This window comes from Apium graveolens, chromosome 3 (genome assembly GCF_009905375.1).
Source record: "Apium graveolens cultivar Ventura chromosome 3, ASM990537v1, whole genome shotgun sequence".
Lineage (NCBI taxonomy): Eukaryota > Viridiplantae > Streptophyta > Magnoliopsida > Apiales > Apiaceae > Apium > Apium graveolens.
In genome coordinates this window covers 261,785,623-261,806,269 of record NC_133649.1, presented here as the reverse complement: position 1 = coordinate 261,806,269, position 20,647 = coordinate 261,785,623, and the positions used below count along the sequence as shown (strand labels likewise).

General features: G+C 33.3%; 1 non-coding gene across 1 annotated transcript; it reads left to right on the top strand.

The window, feature by feature from the left end:
• Nucleotides 1–15,932: 15,932 nt before the first annotated feature.
• On the top strand, nucleotides 15,933–16,038 carry LOC141715754 (small nucleolar RNA R71). The gene has a single exon (XR_012572505.1). It is a non-coding gene; the product is annotated as a small nucleolar RNA R71 (small nucleolar RNA).
• The last annotated feature ends 4,609 nt before the right edge of the window (nucleotides 16,039–20,647 follow it).

The following is a 20,647-nucleotide window of genomic DNA, read 5'->3' as shown; positions in this document are numbered from 1 at the left end:
ATAGGAAAATGGTGAATTTACCGACTATTTTTGATAAATTTTGAAATGTAAATAATTGGATGGGATATTCCAAAAAGAAAACTGTAAAAAAATGATTGGGAGAGAGGGAGTAATTCGTTAATACTTAGTACTTAGTACTAGGGATGAGTGGGGCCCGATTTCGACCAAAAACCAGACCGTAACCTAAATCGTGCGGTTTCCAAAATTGAAAACCAAAACTAAACCAAATATCCTTGTCGTGGTTTCGATTTTTAATCATGGTTTCGGTTTAAAAAGGTGTGGTTTCGGTTTTAAAATAAATCTAAATAAAATATATTTACTTTCCACTAATATAATAATTTTTTATTAATTTTCAAGAAAAAATATGCAAAAGAATTTGAATAGAAATGCTACCTTGTGTTTGATGCCTAATAGTAGTGTAGCTACTATACTTTTTAAGTTAATATAATCCAGTAAATGCTATTGGTTTAACTTTTGATATGTAGATTAGTGAGTACTAATTTTTACTGGCAATCAAGCATGCATAATTCATGTGAAGCCACAGCCATAATACAAGCCCAGTTGAATCTTCTAAACTTAAATGACTATAAATTTGTCGAGCTGGCTATGCAATTGCAAAATTGGGCTATATATAAAATACTTGTAAGTGTAAGTGTGTATCCGTCTGTGACACAATCTACTGATCTAAACTAAATATATTATTATACTTATATATATAATAAAAAATATATAATAAATTTAATTCGGTTCGGTTTATATTCGATTTTAAAAAATTTAAAACCAAACCGCAATCATATTATCGGTTCGGTTTTTATTCGATTTGGTTATTAGTTGATTCGGTTTTTAATGCTTCGCTTTTATCCGGTTTTTTACGGTTTCGGTTTTGATTTCGATCTTCGGTTCGGTTTTGCTCCTCCCTACTTAGTACGTACTAACAAAGGCAGGAGGGGAACCGAAGAAGCTGTAGAGGTGTATAGTGTGTGCATATACTTAAACATCTCTAAAGTAACAGGAAATCGATCTTTTGAATTAAAATGCAGGGTTGGGACGAAAAAAATATAATAATTTATCGAGTTTATTACTTTATCGGGAATAAAAATACACTGTGTCCATTATGTTGGGACATAAAAAAAATATTATTTTAGCGAAATTATTACTTTATCGATTATTATTTCATCGAGGTTTAACTTATACTGAGGTGAGGAGGAGGTTCGGAAGTAGAAGATCCATTTAATTTCAGTTAACTTAATAATAAATGAAGTGAAAAATACATCTATCATATTTTATGTTTAATATTTTAGCTTATTTATATTGTTATTGATTTTTTTCTCTGTTTATATTTTAAATAATTTTTTCCATAGTTGTTTTTTGGTTCTTGGTTACATTTTCAAAGATAGATTGAAAGATAAATTTCAAAGTATAATATTAATTATTTAGAATACTTTTACAGTTGGCTGCTTCTATTAGATTATGTCATGTTCACCGTACTGATAACATAATTTACTATTTTGCCATGTACTAATAGATGTGAATTTATTAGTTTTCCCCTGATGACCGTAACAACATAACTTCCTTACACCAATTATATATAAGATATAATTTGTTTATGCAAATTCATATGACAGAGAAAAAATAGTAGACGGTACAGGTCTTAAATTGCTCCATATCCAAAAATACATCGTAAATATATATCACAATATATATTAAAATTTAACTATACATAAAACTTTTTATAGATTTATATTTCTATATAACACCCGTGTAAGACACGGTTCACTATCTAGAATATTTTAATGTGTATTGATTTATAAGTAAAATATTACCAATCTGCAAAAGGTTGCTAATTTAACTATCTGAGTAAATGATACATTCTGTTGTACGTGGGATGTAATTGAATAAATATAATGATGAGGATCAAGGAATGAATATGTTAATTTGGATTTCGTTATGTGTGCTCGTGGTGATGTTTAATTGGAGAGGACGCAAACATGGGTTATGCAGCTTACTTCGACAACAAGGAATAAAGGAGCGATGCATGAAGTTGGACAAGTAGCTGATTATTATATAATTATTAATTAAAATTGTGCTTACAAGTTTTTACCTTTCACTTGAAAGGGTTTTTCTTGTTTTAAGCACTTAGGATTTTATTTTCCTATTTGTATTTGATTTTTGTTTTTTTTTTCACGAGTATTGTTCACGAGTACTGTTCACGAGTACTGTTCATCGACACTGTTCACGCACGTATTGTGCACGAGCACTGTTCACAGTACTGTTCATCAGTTTTTTTAACAGATTTTTCTTATGGCTACGGATGAATTGCTCAGAAAATTACTTGGAAAATTGGATGAGATTGATAAACGTACTCAAAAGCTTGCTAATTCAACGGAATCGAGGTTTGATGAATTTTATAAAATTTTAGTTAAGGTGAAAGATAGTGATAAAGTCTATGATCTTGGTATAGAGCTTGATTATTTTACAGGTTTGGGTAGTATAGATGATTTTGTTGAATGGGTTACACAAGTCGACAAGATTTCTGCTTATACAGGTTGGACTGAGATGAGAATATTCAAGATTGCAGCGCTTAAACTTACAAAGAAAGCAGGCTTGTGGTTTGATAATCTAAATACAAAAAGAGTTAGATCTGGAAAAGAAAAGATTATGACTTGGACATCTCTGAAGAAGAAACTTCGTGCAAAATATATTCCTTTGCATTATAAATTCGAATGTATAATGAAAATGACATCCCTCTCTCAAGGTACTATGAGTGTTTCTGAGTATACTTCTGAATTTTATAGATTGCGCCTTATTTGTGACTTGGAGGAGACGGAAACAATTAAAATTGGAAGATTTATTCGTGGATTGAATTTGCCTATTTATCGAAAGGTTAAATCAAGTCCATATATCTCGTTTAATGAAGTATGCAATCTTGCTTTGAAATTTGAATCTTTTCAACAAGACGAGAAATTGAAGTCTTCCCTTCACGAGTTTACTCTTTCAGAAGAAACTAATGAAGAAGACTTTGTCAGTGTGGAGAATGTCGCGGATCTTGTTGTTGATTACCAGGTGTTACATGTGGCGACTACATCAAGTTTGGATGAAAAGGATGAACCAGTTACAAAAGAAGATATGATAGAGAAGCATGAAGAAAGACAGTCACTTGTTGAGAAAGTTTTGGTTGTTGAAAAAGATCAGATATATGCATCTCCAAAATTTATGCGTGATGACATTGTTGATGGACAAGAGATACTAAAGGAGAAGTTTGAAACTAAAGAGGTTGTGTACAAGGAAAACAACATCATCCAAGTGGAACACATTGATTTTTTGGGGGTAGAGAACTTGTTGAATGCACCTATCTCATCAAACTATCTTATTCTTTCAAGTTTACTTCCAAATATATTGCTGATGGAATTGAAATTTAAGGCTTTCAAGTTCTACGAGAAATCACCTCGTTGTGTTCTTATTCTTAAATACTTTAGAACTCGAGGACGATTTTTTTTCAAAGGAGAGGAGAATGATGAGGATCAAGGAATGAATATGTTAATTGGGATTTGGCTATGTGTACTCGTTGTGATGCTCAATTGGAGAGGATGCAAACATGAGTTATGAAGCTTAGTTGGACAACAAGGAATAAAGGAGCGATGCATGAAGTTGAACAAGTAGCTGAATATTATATAATTATTAATTAGAATTTTTCTTGCAAGTTTTTACCTTTCACTTGAAAGGGTTTTTCTTGTTTTAAGCACTTAGGATTTTATTTTCCTATTTGGATTTGGTTTTTGTATTTTTTCTATTCAGGTTTGGCTCAAGGAATGAATATGTTAATTTGGATTTGGTTATGTGTGCTCGTGGTGATGTTCAATTAGAGAGGACGCAAACATGGGTTATGCAGCTTACTTGGACAACAAGGAATAAAGGAGCGATGCATGAAGTTGGACAAGTAGCTGATTATTATATAATTATTAATTAGAATTTTGCTTACAAGTTTTTACCTTTCACTTGAAAGGGTTTTTCTTATTTTAAGCACTTATGATTTTATTTTCCTATTTGTATTTGATTTTTGTTTTTTTTCTATTCGGGTTTGGTTTTTAAATTTGTTTCATGGAAGGATTCAGATATTGGCTTATTCAAGCTGATGTTGAATTTATCTTGGAATCCTTTTCGGTTTGGGTTATTATCTAAGCCTATAAATACCCCTCTCATGTAAATTTTTTAGGGGAGACAATGGATGATATAAAACTTGTATTTTGAGATAAACTATGAGTAGTTTTTCTTTCTCTAAATTTCAATTACTGGATTGTTTTGAAGATTAGATTCAAATTACTTAGTTTCTGGATTGATCTAAGCAATTTGAGATTTAGAGTTCACGTTTCTGGATTGATCGTGTTCTTTTGAAATATCTTTTTCTTCTCTTACCCCTTTTCTTTCTTATTTTTGTTTCTTTGTGGTGTAATCCACATCAATTTGGTATCAGAGCCAAGGTTTTTTCTCCAATTTCTTAATTATTGGGAGATATAGGTTTCAAAAAAAATAAAATAAATAATAATTACTATTCACGAGTATTGTTCACGAGTACTTTTCATCGACACTGTTCATGCGCGTACTGTTCACGAGCACTGCTCATCGGCACTGTTCACGGTAACTGTTCATCAGTTTTTTTAACAGATATTTTTATGGCTACGGATGAATTGCTCAGAAAATTACTTGGAAAATTGGATGAGATTGATAACAGTACTCAAAAGCTTGCTAATTCAACGGAATCGAGGTTTGATGAATTTTATAAAATTTTAGTTAAGGTGAAAGATAGTGATAAAGTCTATGATCCTGGTATAGAGCTTGATTATTTTACAGGTTTGGGTAGCATAGATGATTTTGTTGAATGGGTTACACAAGTCGACAAGATTTCTGCTTATACAGGTTGGACTGAGATGAGAATATTCAAGATTGCAGCGCTTAAACTTACAAAGAAAGCAGGCTTGTGGTTTTCTAATCTAAACATAAAAAGAGTTAGATCTGGAAAAGAAAAGATTATGACTTGGACATCTCTGAAGAAGAAACTTCGTGCAAAATATATTCCTTTGCATTATAAATTCGAATGTATAATGAAGATGACATCCCTCTCTCAAGGTACTATGAATGTTTCTGAGTATACTTCTGAATTTTATACATTGCGCCTTATTTGTGACTTGGAGGAGACAGAAACAATGAAAATTGGAAGATTTATTCGTGGACTGAACTTGCCTATTTATCGAAAATTTAAATCAAGTCCATATATCTCGTTTAATGATGTATGCAATCTTGCTTTGGAATTTGAATCTTTTCAAAAAGATGAGAAATTGAAGTCTTCCCTTCACGAGTTTACTCTTTCAGAAGAAACTAAAGAAGAAGACTTTGTCAGTCTGGAGAATGTTGCGGGTCTTGTTGTTAATTACCAGGTGTTACGTGTGGCGACTACATCAAGTTTCGATAAAAAGGATGAACCAATTACAAAAGAAGATATGATAGAGAAGCATGAAGAAAGAAAGTCACTTGTTGAGAAAGTTTTAGTTGTTGAAACAAATCAGATAGATGCATCTCCTAAATTTGTGCGTGAAGGACAAGAGATACTAAAGGAGAAGTTCGAAACTAAAGAGGTTGTGTACGAGGAAAACAACATTATCCTAGTGGAACACAATGATTTTCTGGGGGTAAAGAACTTGTTGAATGCACCTATATCATCAAACTATCTTATTCTTTTGAGTTTATTTCCAAAGATATTGCTGATGGAATTGAAATTTAACGCTTTCAAGTTCTACGAGAAATCATCTCGTTGTGTGCTTATTCTAAAATACTTTAGAACTCGAGGACGAGTTTTCTTCAAAGGAGAGGAGAATGATGAGGATCAAGGAATGAATATGTTAATTTGAATTTGGTTATGTGTGCTCGTGGTGATGTTCAATGGGAGAGGATGCAAACATGGGTTATGCAGCTTACTTGGACAACAAGGAATAAAGGAGCGATGCATGAAGTTGGACAAGTAGATGATTATTATATAATTATTAATTAAAATTTTGCTTACAAGTTTTTACCTTTCACTTGAAATGGTTTTTCTTGTTTTAAGCACTTAGGATTTTATTTTCCTATTTGTATTTGATTTTTGTTTTTTTTCTATTCGGGTTGGTTTTTAAATTTGTTTCATGGAAAGATTTAGATATTAGCTTATTCAAGCTGATGTTGAATTTCTCTTGGAATTCTTTTCGGTTTAGGTTATTATCTAAGCCTATAAATACCCCTCTCATGTAATCTTTTAAGGGAGACAATGGATGATATAAAACTTGTGTTTTGAGATAAACTATGAGTAGTTTTTCTTTCTCTAAACTTCAATTACTGGATTGTTTTGAAGATTAGATTCGAATTACTTAGTTTCTGAATTGATCTAAGCAATTTGAGATTCAAAGTTCACGTTTCTGGATTGATCGTGTTCTTTTGAAATATCTTTTTCTTCTCTTACCCCTTTTCTTTCTTATTTTTGTTTCTTTGTGGTGCGATCCACATCATATAAGTAACGTCATGGGTATGTATTTATTTTAAAAAAAACTATCTTATTATTACATATAAAATAAAATTAATACAACAGTTAACATAAGTGGACTTTAACAACATAATGTTAATTTTTAACATATATGTGTTAAGATGGATGTCATATCACTGTCGATATTATTATTCATCAACTAAATTTAATCTGAACCACCTAATTTTCAATCTATTAAAAAACTTCTTATATAATTAATCATTCTCAGTTTCATAACATATTTTTTTATTATTACTTAATACATGTACGCCCTAGGGGGCGTTAACTTCAACCATCATGTCTTGATGTATTGTATGACATCAGTTTCATTTTCTCATTCCCTATAAATGATAAATTAACAAAAGTAAACACCATTTTAAATATCTCGATGAATCAGACTTATTATCTAGTATGATCGTTAAGGCGCTAGTCTACGAAACCAGAGATTCTGGGTTCGATCCGTAGCGGAGTCGCCTAATATATTTTGGGATAACTATCATCTTGGTCACATGTTCGAATCCCAGTGGAAGATAATTTATGATTATGCCTCCTGAGCTAGAGCCTGTCACTTAAATGCGTTTTACCTTGGTTCACGTGTTTTGTAGGCTATTGCGTGAGCCTGTAGGGTTTACCCAGTACGCACCCGAAGGGTAGCGGTTACGGGTTAACTACGATAAAAAGAAAATGAACTTAAGCCAACCCCGGTAATAATTTGTCAATTTTAAAAGATATTTAGTATTTTTTGTTAGAGCTTCAATACACGTTCTTACTTCCAAGTACATATCCTGAAATACATTCACATAAATCTGTGACATTATCATATCTTATATAATTCTATATATAACTTCACGAGCATCAATATCATTCGCTTTATGTAGGACTGTGAACAAATATGAAAGTTTCCACGACATTCTTTATATTTTTACATGTGACAAATAAAATAAATTGTCTTGACTATTAACCTTTGGGGCCTAAAATTAAATTGATGTCATTCGACTCCTGCATTCAATACTTTTTCAGAGTCTAATAAAATGGTTTCGTAGTGTTGTAACATGATATCAATTTTTTAAACACTCTAAGATATATTAATTTTTATTTTATTTTTAAATTCAATAAATATTTATAAATAATTAAATGATCATTATCAATTATGTTTGTCCTTACATTTTGAATTAATTTTAAATTTAACAAATAATAATAACTCTGTAAATATATTATATATAGTTTTTTTAAAAAATATCATAATTTTGTACTTAAAGTCTAATTAAATCTTATACAAACATCTAAGATGGTATATTTATAATCTCTGAGTATTAATTTAATTATTTTCCAGGTCATGACTAGACTAATCAATTATTAAATACATATACAATCTAATATCATTTACGAACCAATTATTTATATAATCGTATTTATAATCAATGTTATAATATTCTAAAAAGCAAAATAAACTGAAAATGAATAATTAAATATAAAAAGGAAAAGATTAACCGATAAATATTAATTTATAAATCTTAATGATAAAAATAATTAAATTACTTTGTTAAGGCAAAGAACATACACACCCACATATTAAGTGTTTAATTCGTTTATTTGTTTCTCAACCAGGTTATATTTTCAGTTTGGGGGTTTGTCCCAGATGTATCAAGTTTTTGCACTGAAATGCATAATTTTTTCGTCAAAAAAGTGTTTAATTAAAACTAATATGAATAAATTGCATGGTGGTATTGATTACTATATACAAGTTCAATTTCTGCAAATAACATATTATATAAAAACATGAGTGAATATGATGCGACATAAACAAAATGGCTCACGACTCACGTACACATACATATTAAGTGCATGATTTAGAACTAATATGAAAAAGTGGCAAAGTGGTAATGAGTTTTGCATGTTAATGGCTAGATCCAGGTTTAGGTCCTAGTAATTTTTTAATTTAATAAACATACGGGTAAATCTATCATTTCATATGAATAAACTGGCTCATTGATAAAACCATGTTGGAATTTAATATATATATAAGAGAGAATAGTATAATAGGCAAACAGTCCGTGCGAGGCACGGGCCATTCTCTAGTAGTAATCAAAATACATGTCGACTATCATTTTGGATATGGGATGTTAAGTAAAAAAATCATTTTTAATGAAATTTCTACGTTCTTAATCAGGCAAGCTGAATGTGAAAGAAGTAGTTAGAAATCGGAAACTTTAAGTTGCAATTATCCATGACATGCAATTACATTTATATATCTTTTATGAAAAGGAAAACAAATTATAAAATGCAAAGTTCTAAAGTATGGATGTTGAATACATAATATATTTTTATATTAAAAGGAAAAACATATTTGAGGGAGATTCAGGGATCCTTCTGTTTTTGAACTTCGTACCGGAATTATTATTGTCGTCAACTTTATATATTGAACTATTATATATATTACATCGTAAATGTATAATACTTGATTTCAATTTAATTAACATTGCTTCATATCGTATATATTTAACGAAATATTACATATATGTTAATTAAAATAATATTATACAATAATATGATACAAAGTAGTAAATGTAAAAGAAAAATATAACAATAAGTTATTAGTAATTCTCAATAATTGAAATACCAAAAATGTATTCGTTTAAAGACACACAAGCATACCTAATATGTGTATGATTAAAACACATGTGGTTTAAGTAGTACAGTGGTTAAAGCTCTTGTAAAGTAATTATAAGACTTAGGTTCAGTTCCCTTGAAAAATATTTTTTTCAATAAATAACACATATAAGGGTAAAATAGTCATTTAAATGAGAATAAAAAATCTCATAAATTTTATCACCATGTTCTCCTATTATATATAGAGGAGACTAACATAAAAGCCCGTGCGAGGCACAAGCCTGCATATATATTTAAATATTATCTCGAATGAATTTGCATCTATACAGAAATAATTTTTAAATATGATAAATGATTATTTTAACTTTTCACTGGATTGTCTTACTTCTTTTTCATTTCATACATACTATTAGAGCGATATTAGATAACTTAAGTGGCGAGAACTTATTTTTTATCATAGAGTTCGATTTTAACTTGCCCCGTTAATTTTAAAATTAGATATTTATTGTAACTTATATGATCCTAATTACTAAAAAAAATAAAACTAAATTATTATAACAAAAATATTTGAAATTTATTGGTAGGGATATGCATCGGGTCACTTCAGGGTAGGGAAGTACTATTGTGATGCCCTCCAAATCCGGGTTCTAGATTTGGGGGTCACTAACTGCTAAACTATGAAATAATATACATAGTGGAATTAAAATACTATTTATGACCCCTACATGCATAAGGATCGAGCAGAGGTTATAATATGAAATAGACACTAAAACAACCATGAGTTATTACAACTACAAACCTGATTAGGATAACCTCTACATGATGTTATGCTAATCCTCAAAAGTCTAATAAGTTTAACAAACCGGCTCATTGTTATTATGATACTACAAACTAATTTACAAACTACACCAACTCCCAGATCCTACCTGCTGCTGCTCGGGCACCTAAAACCTAAAGATCTGAGGATGCACCAGAGGCACCTTCTTCCTAGTAGTGTGCAACAAACGAGGCATCTCAAGCCCTCTCTGAAAGATCGGAACAATAAAAACAAGTTTGAGCTATGAAATGCCCAGCAAGCAGTATAAATATGTGCTGGAAAAGATAACAACAATATTATGCTGATAAAGAAAGAACAATCAGATAATCAATGATATCTGAATAATAACTAAAGCTAATAGTAAGCTTGTAAAATAATAAGCAATATATTTTAGATTGGGAATCACAATATTCCAGCGGATGCACTATCACATGCTGATCAACCACTGTGATAGAGCTGGATCATGATTCGTGGAATTCAGTTCCCAAACAAGAGTACTCAAACACAAGCTACATACCGGCCACAACCGATATGTACTTTAAATAAAAAGGCATACCGCGGCCAAGGACAAAATTGTATTAACATATTTTAGTTAACACAAAGCCCTAATGCTGGACCGACCGCACAGGTTACTTACGCATCTTCCAATCAAAATATTTTTCTGTCATGAAGGAATCAAATCAATCGATACCCTATCATAATCTACTCCCCATTTCACATGGTCCAGAGTAATCTCAACAACTGATGGCGAAATAACTAGTAAGATTAGTTATTCGCTAAATATCAATATCATATTCCACTGTATAGAGTAAAATGAGATAACATAGTTATTTACTATCTATCAGGAATAAGATCAATATTCTGGTAGAACAATTACTATAATTATCTAATTTAAATAATCTAAGAGTATTCGAAAGTACTGTATCAACATGATTTACCTAACAACAATATCATTCTCAAGTATATAACATTTGTCTATTCTGAAATTGGAATAAGACAGGGGTACTTGCCTGGTATGCAAATACTGAACTTAACCTTTTATAATCCTATCTTCCCTCCTGGACTTGATTCCATAAATTAAATACACTTACTTAATAAACCATACAAACTCGAATGACGTCGATACTTCTCAGCGTCTACCTGATCGTTTATTTAATCATGGCATGGAAAGCTGTAAATAGATAATATGCATCTCACATACCACGTAATTATATTATGCACATAACATATATTTTGGATCATCAAAAGATAGGTCTCGGTGTTTTTAAAACTGATATCGGGGTAAAATAGGGATTTTTGATAAGTATTTGACTCAAAATGACTGGTAAAACAAATGACCCTTCGATACAAAAAGAATTGGATCTCGAAAGTATTTGTAATGGAAGCGGAATATTTTTATGATTCTAGACGCATTTGTTAGGGAAAAAACACGCGCTAATATTCACGCAAGTATACGCGTTCGCAAGTAGCTAATATTCACGCAAGTATACGCGTTCGCAAGTAGTATAAGATATAAATCAGATTCGTTCCCACAGAGACTGGTTTAGGTTAAGTTCAATATATGCACCTATGCAACAATGTATGGTTATCGCTCAATGCCAAGACAAATAACAAATTGGTTATTTATTAAACTAAGAGATTATACTAAATAACATTAACTAAGAGAATTGAGGTTGAATTACTATATATAACAAACATGGGATCCTAACTTCATTACTACTTCATTCAATAGCCTTTTCGTTCTTAACCTTAACATGTGATGGTGATGACACTAATCAGATAACACGAAACTGATAAACGCCAACTTTCGTTGCACGATTACCATTCTACCAGACATCCACAAAAGAGATAGAAGCTGAATAGGTACCAATTATATTGAGACCCTATATGTCTATAGAATTTGACAACATAACGGTTTAAGCATAAGTTATCTATCTTGATTACATAGGGCAAGTAAAACGGTTAGAGTTACCTACGAATCATGCATACACATACATGAACCTATGCTAGCATGGCAAGTTCTAAACCTCTATATTCACTGTCGCTTCAATAGAGATTAACACGCTATCTTATATGTTAACTACGCTATCTTAGAGTTGGTCTGTGCTTCTAGGTCTTCTCCTTGGTATCCCAATCTTTCCGGATGATGAAAACCCTTTTTTTTAAGTACATATACACCCCTAGTGGACCAGGACCCTTAAAATTGTCAAATTCCACTCAAAAAAGGCTTTTTCAGTGAAATCAGCGACCAGCCGCGCCCTGAGCGGGCGCTCAGCTCTGCTGAGCGGGAGCTCAGCTACTGACTGAGAAAATTTCTGATGAATCTTGTTTTGGCCATAACTTGAGTTCTACTCGTCAGAATTAGGCGATTCAACTGCCCACGCGAAGTTATTGAGATTCTCTACAACTTGACAGTGGCCTTGGCTTCCAAATCTGATCACTTTTCATCATATTTCCTTTAAAATCTCTTTTCTTCATATAACTTATACCTGAAATATAATAACACAAAAACACATCAAAATACCAACAACTTGAGTCCAAAACTCCAATTTAAGCTTGTAATAAAGCATTCCAAGTGGATATAAAATCCACTTATCACACCCCCAAACTTGAATTGATGCTTGTCCTCAAGCATAAACAGACTCAAAACTACAAAACAAACCTAATGCATGAATGCAACTACATGAATGCAACTAAATGAATAAGCCAATGCCTCTAAGAATGCAATGACTTTAAACAGAGCTCGAATAAATCCCACAAACCAACTCACAAACCAGAAACGTGCGTGTGTGGATGCTTAACAGATATACTCTCGATACTAGATCAATAAGCATAACTTATCTATCATCGAAACAATCAAAAGTTTATAAATAGAATAGACAATAAACACATTATGACTCACAACACCTCCTTTCTACTAGAGTTATACAAGGATTCACACTATTATTGAACACATAACAAAGATGCTTATTTGATCAGTGCAATGAATAAGGTCCCAAAAGACTTATACAATAATACCCATGTAGCGAGCGTTAGGTTAGCAGATCCCAGACTATAAAAGCCTTAGGTCACTAGGCACAAAGTCCCCTAGAACTTAATAACTCGAGTATTAAAGAGCTCACTCCTGATCAATTATGCATAAACACATACTTTTTTTCTTTCTTTTTTTCTTTTTTTCTTTTTTTTTCTTTTTTTTTCAACAATTTCTGAATGAGTGCGTTTCGCTCCATCTCATTCAACCCTAGACTACTCATAAAAATATGAGCTGGTTACTAGCCATTTGACGCCTAGCCTTACAACAACTAGCAATGAAATCCAAGTTTTTCTCCAGATAAAAAAAAATAGTGTTTTTACGTCATTACGAGAATATCACAAATTCTAAATATAACCAAGTGATTAAATCTCAATAACAAACAAGTATGATCATGATCTAGATCAAAAGCAACCCTATAAGACTTTAGTGAAAATATTTATTTCTGGCATGCAAATCAATTCATTAAGACTTAAACATCCCTCTATTCCTCATCACCACGCTGAAATCAACATCAACTTATCAAATATCATAGTTCATCTTAAGGGATCATGCTAAATATGCATGCAAATGCAACTATATGAAATCACAAAAAAACAAACAAATATGTCCTAAATGAACAATCATACAAAAATATGAATGAACTACAACTAAACATGCAACATGAATCTATATGAATCTATATGGACACACACTACTAATCCTTACATTATCACCCCAAACTTAAAATTATCAATGTCCTCATTGAAGGCAATAATAAGGATTTCAGGCACACTTAATTAGCGGGAGATTCACCCTCGTCGGGTGAAGGATCAGATGGCCAATCAACCTCGCCACTAGTGTCTCAGGAAAATAGTACCGAAAGCGTGTGTCAAATCTTCAGCAAAATGACTGGTGAATGTCGTGCATGGCCTCCATACGCCTAATTACTCGCCTGTACTGCTCATCACCAACACCAGTCCTATCAACTACCTGCTGCACATGAGAAGAACCCTCTATAGGCACTGGAGGATCCGTTCGGCTACCCTCTACATCATCAAAGATATATCCCAACCCCTTGTCAGGGGGTGCACCTAAGAATGAATAACTCAAGTGATCTGACTGTCGGTTGAGCTCAAGTATGGGAGCTTCTTGAGTAAATCATTCAAAACGCTCCTGAGAAATTTTCAACTCTGCTAACCCAAGAGAATCGAATGGCATATCCAACTTCTTCTCCCACAGAGGTGCATTTAAAACCTGCAGTTGCTCTACTCCTCCTTTATCTTCAAAAACTGAGTCAACCCGCTCTATTTTAAAGCACTCTTCTTTTTCTGTGGGTAACTTTATTGCCTTGAACACATTAAAAGTGATCCTTTTGATCGTAAACCTTCATCGAAAGCTCTCCTTTTTGCACATCGATCATAGTTCGGCCTGTAGCCAAGAATGGTCTTCCCAAGATAATGGGAATCTTCTTATCTTCCTCGAAATCAAGAATTACAAAGTCAGCAGGGAAGAAGAGTTTATCCACCTTGACCAAGACATCCTCCACTATACCTCGTGGATAAGCGATGGAACGGTCAGCTAGTTGCAATGACATGTATGTTGGTTTCGGATCAGGCAGACCAAGCTTCTTGAAGATTGAAAAGGGCATCAGATTGATGCTAGCTCCTAAATCACATAAACACTTGTCGAACGACAAGTTTCCGATGGTGCAAGGAATAGTGAAGCTTCCAGGATCTTTCACCTTCAGAGGCAACTTCTGTTACAGCACAACACTGCATTCCTCCGTGAGAGCAACGGTCTCTAAGTCATCGAGATTCACTTTCCGAGAGGGAATACCTTTCATAAACCTCGCATAGCTAGGCATCTGTTCAAGAGCTTCAGTGAAAGGTATGTTGATATGAAGTTTCTTGAACACCTCCAGAAACTTAGCAAATTGCTTATCCAGGCTCTTAGGAAAAGGAGGTGGAGGATAGATCTGTTTCTCCCCTGTATTACCCTTAGGAGGAGTGTGTTCCATAGTACTCTTCCTTGGTTCCACCTCTACTTCCTTCTGCACATCTTCTTAAGCTAAAACTTCAGATTCTGGAACTTGAGACTTTTCAGGCTCTTCGTCTTGCTGAACTTGGGGGCTTGCGACCTTTCCAGACCTTAAGGTGATGGCATTCACCTATTCTTCAACTTCCCTCTTGCTTGGATTTGTTTCTGTATCACTAGGAAGCGTTCCTGGTGGTCGATTCAATAAGGCATTAGCAATTTTCCCTATTTGGTTCTCCAGATTCTAGATAGAAACAGTCTGGCTTTAGCATATAAGAGCCTGGTTTTTGCACATAAGCCTCAACTCCTCCAATTCAGATTTTTCATTCGAAGATAGACCTGCATCATTAGTTTGTTGTTGAAGTTGGAGTTGTTGTCTTGGTGTAAATTGTTGCTGAAAACCAGGAGGGTTAAATAGCTTATTTGCAAACTGCTGGAACGGCTGTTGCATCGCATTCTGATTGTTGCTCCAGCTGAAGTTAGGATGATTCCAGTTGTCAAGGTAATAAGTGGCAGGAACTGGCTGCTGCGATCTCTGAAAGTTGCTCACAAACTGAGCTAAGTCACTAGATATAGCGCATTGCTTTGTCGCATGCGGACCTGCACACAGCTCACAAACACTGGTTATCTGCTTAACACCATAGTTAGCCAGAGAATCGATCTTCATAGACAACGCCTTTAGTTGAGCAGTGATAGTCGTAGCTGTATCCACCTCAAGAACTCCTGCTACCTTGCCCTGTGGACATCTCTGGGTTGGATACTGATATTCATTAGCAGCCATCAGTTCAATTAGATCATAAGCTTCCTTATAGCTCTTTTCCCATAATGCTCCGCCTAATGCTGCATCGAGCATGGGTCTGGACTGTGCTCCCAACCCATTGTAAAAACAAGTGATGATCATCCAATTAGGAATTCCTATGATGAGGACACTTCCTAAGCATCTCCTTGTAGCGCTCCCAAGCTTCACATAGCGATTCTCCCGTTTGATGCACAAATTGAGTAATAGCGTTCCTCATTACAGCTGTCTTCGCCATAGGGAAGAATTTAGTAAGGAATTTCTGAGCAAGATCCTCCCAAGTAGTAATCGAACCAGCTGGTAGAGAGTGTAACCAGCTATTAGCCTTGTCTCTCACAAGAATGGGAACAGTCTCAGCTTTACAGCATCTTCAGAAACACCGTTGAACTTGAAGGTGTCGCAGATCTCAATGAAATCCCTAATGTGCATATTAGGATCTTCCGTTGAAGAACCCCCAAACTGGATTGAATTCTGCACCCATTGAATTATGCCAGGCTTGATCTCAAAGGTATTAGTTGTGATAGCTGGCCGGACAATGCTAGAATGAATGTCATTGATCTTGGGTTGAGAAAAGTCCATCAAGGCTTTCGTTTGTGCTGCTGGATCTCCCATTGTAATGAGTACCTGAAACACAAACAAATAGACTGTGAAAGTAAAAGAATCCGAGTCAGTGAACTTTAACGACCACTGATGACAAGCACATAAACTAAAAATTAACATCGAGTCCCCGGCAGCGGCGCCAAAAACTTGTTAGGGCGAAAACACGCGCTAATATTCACGCAAGTATACGCGTTCGCAAGTAGTATAAGATATAAATCAGATTCGTTCCCACAGAGTCTGGTTTAGGTTAAGTTCAATTTATGCACCTATGCAACAATGTATGGTTATCGCTCAATGCCAAGACAAATAACAAATTGGGTTTTTATTAAACTAAGAGATTATACTAAATAACATTAACTAAGAGAATTGAGGTTGAATTACTATATATAACAAACATGGGATCCTAACTTCATTACTACTTCATTCAATAGACTTTTCATTCTTAACCTTAATATGTGATGGTGATGACACTAATCAGATAACACGAAACTGATAAACGCCAACTTTCGTTGCACGATTACCATTCTACCAGACATCCACAAAAGAGATAGAAGCTGAATAGGTACCAATTATATTGAGACCCTATATGTCTATAGAATTTGACAACATAACGGTTTAAGCATAATTTATCTATCTTGATTACTATAGGGCAAGTAAAACGGTTAGAGTTACCTACGAATCATGCATACACATACATGAACCTATGCTAGCATGGCAAGTTCTAAACCTCTATATTCACTGTCGCTTCAATAGAGATTAACACGCTATCTTATATGTTAGCTACGCACATAAGACGAATAAGCACAACCAATACTAGGATATCAATCAATCACCACACACCAAGATATCGAAACAAATTAATTATTGAAATTCATAAGTAAATCCGCTAGATCCCCATGACAACGATTAGCCCATAATCGAACTCATCATCACCATGGGTTCCAATGAAAGCATGGTATAAACAAGGTCTTAGTAAACTGAATAATAATTAAAGTACGAATAAATGAGATCTAGGTTCAACAAGAACGAAAACGAGCATCCAAAGTTACAACTAATTCAAAGAATCACAAGTTGAAAACAAGATCTTCTTTTTCGGAGTTGTTCTGTGCTTCTAGGTCTTCTCCTTGGTATCCCAATCTTTCCGGATGATGAAAATCCATTTTTTAAGTATATATACGCCCTTACTGGACCTGGACCCTTAAAATCGTCAAATTCCACTCAAAAAGACTTTTTCAGCGAAATCAGCGACCAGCCGTGCCCTGAGTGGGCGCTCGGCTACTGACTGGGAAAATTTCTGATGAATCTTGTTTTGGCCATAACTTGAGTTCTACTCGTCAGAATTAGGCGATTCAACTGCCTACGCGAAGCTATTGAGATTCTCTACAACTTGACAATGGCCTTGCCTTCCAAATCTGATCACTTTTCATCATATTTCCTTTAAAAGCTCTTTTCTTCATATAACTGATACCTGAAATGCAATAACACAAAAATACATTAAAATACCAACAACTTGAGTCCAAAACACCAATTTAAGCTTGTAATAAAGCATTCCAAGTGGATATAAAATCCACTTATCAGCGTTCGTTTCGTATTAAACGTATGAACAGTCTATTTATTATAATTAAAATAAGAATAAATCAATTATTATTATGATATTAATTGATTTTTAAAATACTCAGATATAGTTTTAAAAGCTCAAAATAAGTTTTAGGAATTATTTGGCTTAATTATGAATAATTATATTTTATTTAACTATTTATAAATAAAATTAATTGATTAAATGATTAATCAATTAATTAAATCCTAAATAATTAATTAAAATAAATTATAAATACTTAAAATAAATCTGGATTTTTAGAAATAATAAAAGAAAATATTTTTTTAATTCAGTTAATTATTAAATTATTAACCAAATTAAATTTAGAAATTAAAAATGATTTTTAAGAATTTAAAATTGAATTTTGAATAAATTTTTAAAATATAATCTGTACAAACAGATTTTAAGAATGGATTTTGGGGAAAAACTGATTAAAACCGGGTCAAGGAAATCAGGTACATGGGTCAGGAAGAACCCTAACGAGTTCGTATGAATATAGGCCGGAAATTCCCGCCGGTTTCTGGGAATTCCCAGATTCCGGTCGCCGGGAAATTTTCTTGCGAAGTAATCCCAGTCCAAAAATGAATGATTAAATCCAGTTTTTCAGTCCTAACATATTCATTAGAAACCCAACAACAATACTGAACCAACAAACACGACCAACCATCCACAAATGGTGATTTCCGATCGAAATTCACCACCATCGCCGGTGAACTCGAAAAATCCAGCGAAAACCATATCTTCGCGAATCCTCAACCATATTTAATAAACCATATATGAAAATAAATCCAAGAACATGTATAATTGATTAACAATAACCAGAACATCATAGAATTACACATAAAACATATGAATGATTTGAAGAACTAGGGCAGCTTCGGTTCTAAGCAAAACAGGGTCAAAATCATGCGATTCTTATATCAATACAATCCTTATCAATCCTATAATCCTATAAAACCATTATAAATATCAAAGAATCACATAAAATTAAATTTGCAAATTCGTCGATTCTGACGAACAATGTTCGAACAGAAAACTCGACCTTATTACGCGATTCTGGTATCGATTTGTTCGTCTCAATCAGAGCTTTAATACACTTCCAAGATCAACATAAACGGATGGATAATTCGATCAGAAATTAAAATTCTTTGAAATATGCACTCGAGGCTCATCAGATAAGGAAGAAGAAACTGTGTTTATCAGTTTGGGTTTTTGATTTTTATAAATTGTACAAATATATGGAAGCTATTTATACTCGTAACAATTATCCCGATAAATCGCAAAACGACACCCTTTTGTTCGTATAATTTAAAATCTAAAGCCCGAAGATAATAATTTACGGGGAAAACTTATATCAATATAATTTATAAATAATTACAATATTTATGTCAAAATTCCCCGAAAATTATGTATATTTCAAAAATATGAAAACACGGACTGTTAGAAGAGTCTTTGATTTTACAAAAATAGATGTACGAATTTTGTTAGCTTTTACGTCCCGGTCGGGTCCCGGTTCGATAACTTTTGGGAAACCGAAATATTTTCTGAATTTAATATAACCCCAAATAACATAGATAATAAGCGCTGATAATCATAAAACAAGTTTTAGCACGTAACACGGAAAACACGTACTCTGACACGCGTCCAGATTGCAGATCGATTCATATAATTGCATTTAAAACACATATTAATTATTAGAAAAATACCATGGTCCTAAAAGGCTTAGATTAATACTTAATACACAATAAATCATCGCAAAATATTTTAAATTTAATTAAACAGAGAATATTTATCATATATTTCACAAAATATGTACAAAAATTTGTCCGATTATTACATTCTTCCCCCCTTAAAAGGATTCTATCCTCAGAATCTATTTTAGAAAAATAAATGAGGATACTTAGATATCATTTCACTTTCTAACTCCCTGGTTAACTCCTCAACCTTGGGATTCCTTCATAAAACTCGTACTAAAGCTACAGACTTATTTCCAAGCACTTTCTCTTGTGGCACCCTCCAAACCGGGGTCAGAAGTTTGGGGTCCACAACACACACACACAATATATAAACCTGTATAAGAAATATTATTTGCAATGACCCTGCTTTACATAACCACGGATCGCAACAGGTTAAAGTATGAAAATAAGCCACAACCTTAACTTTTATTACAACGTACCAAACCCCAACTAATTTAACTTACAACTGATAATGAAATTATTTTATAATCTTACTATCTCACTGCCATAATAAGCTCCTGCCAGCTCGATCCAACTCAACATGGAATCCTAGCTCGTACTCTGGACTGAGGAACCTCGCTATTAACCATATCCTTTTTAACTGTAGAATACATAAAAAGATTCGCGAGAGTGAGCTAACTAGCTCAGCAAGTCATAATAATGATAACTGAGGTTAAACAATGATCAAACGAGATGATTTAGAGGAATCAAGTTTCTTGTTAAACAATCATTTGAATTGGATATTCATTTTAACCTTTTAAAACCAAGGTTAGGCTGCTGATCAGTCACGCATTAATCCCCGAGCAAGGCACACGACTCTGCTCTATAAACTCGATCCAAGGCACACATTGGCCTAATTCGACCACGAATCTGGTCTGACCACGAATCTGGTCCAAA